A 915-nucleotide genomic window follows, 5' to 3' on the forward strand; every position below is an offset into this window, starting at 1 on the left:
TAGATTAAGGAGGGAAGCAAGAGGAAAGAGAGTCGTTAGTGCTGAAGAAGAGGAAGAGTATTTTGAACCAGACATGGAGGAGAATATGGAGAACCACCATAAAGAAGAGGCTCACAACCATGCCAGAGAAGGTCCAGTGAATCATGCTGGGCAAGAGAGAAGAGTTCTAGGCTCTTATATCAATCCAAACCCAGGAAATTATGGAAGTAGCATCCAAAAGCCAACCATATAAGCCAATAACTTTGAACTAAAATCCCAGCTCATCACCCTCATTCAGAACAGCTGTGCATTTGGAGGAAGTGCCCAAGAAGACCGCAATCAACATCTCACCACCTTCCTAAGGATATGTGATACTGTGAAGTCTAATGGTGTTCATCCTGACACTTATAGGCTGCTTCTGTTTCCTTTCTCACTCAAGGATAAAGCATCTAAAAGGCTGGAATCCTTCCCGAAGGAGAGTCTGACAACCTGGGAAGATGTGGTAAACAAATTCATGGCGAGATTCTATCCTTCTCAAAGAATCAACAGGTTGAGAGCTGAGGTACAAACCTTCAGGCACCAAGATGGTGAAACTCTTTATGAAGCATGGGAGAGGTTTAAGGACTTGACAAGAAGGTGCCCGCCAGATATGTTCAATGAATAGGAACAGTTACACGTTTTCTATGATGGTCTTTCTTATGAATCAAAGAAGGCAGTAGACCACTCATCCAGGGGATCTCTGAACAAGAAGAAGACCATTGAAGAAGCCATAGATGTCATAGAGACTGTAGCTGAGAATGACTACTTCTATGCTTCTGAAAGGGGCAATACGCGAGGAGTAATAGAGCTGAACAACATGGATGCGCTGCTGGCTCAAAACAAGATGATCACCAAGCAGCTGGCTGACCTTACCAAGAGGATGGAAAGAAACCAAGT

General features: G+C 43.8%; 1 non-coding gene across 1 annotated transcript; it reads right to left on the reverse strand.

Moving 5' to 3' along the window:
- Window positions 1-526: 526 nt before the first annotated feature.
- Window positions 527-633, reverse strand: LOC112788036 (small nucleolar RNA R71). Its single transcript, XR_003195416.1, has one exon. It is a non-coding gene; the product is annotated as a small nucleolar RNA R71 (small nucleolar RNA).
- Between the last annotated feature and the right edge of the window lie 282 nt (window positions 634-915).

The sequence above is a fragment of the Arachis hypogaea genome, chromosome 20, assembly GCF_003086295.3.
Source record: "Arachis hypogaea cultivar Tifrunner chromosome 20, arahy.Tifrunner.gnm2.J5K5, whole genome shotgun sequence".
NCBI lineage: Eukaryota > Viridiplantae > Streptophyta > Magnoliopsida > Fabales > Fabaceae > Arachis > Arachis hypogaea.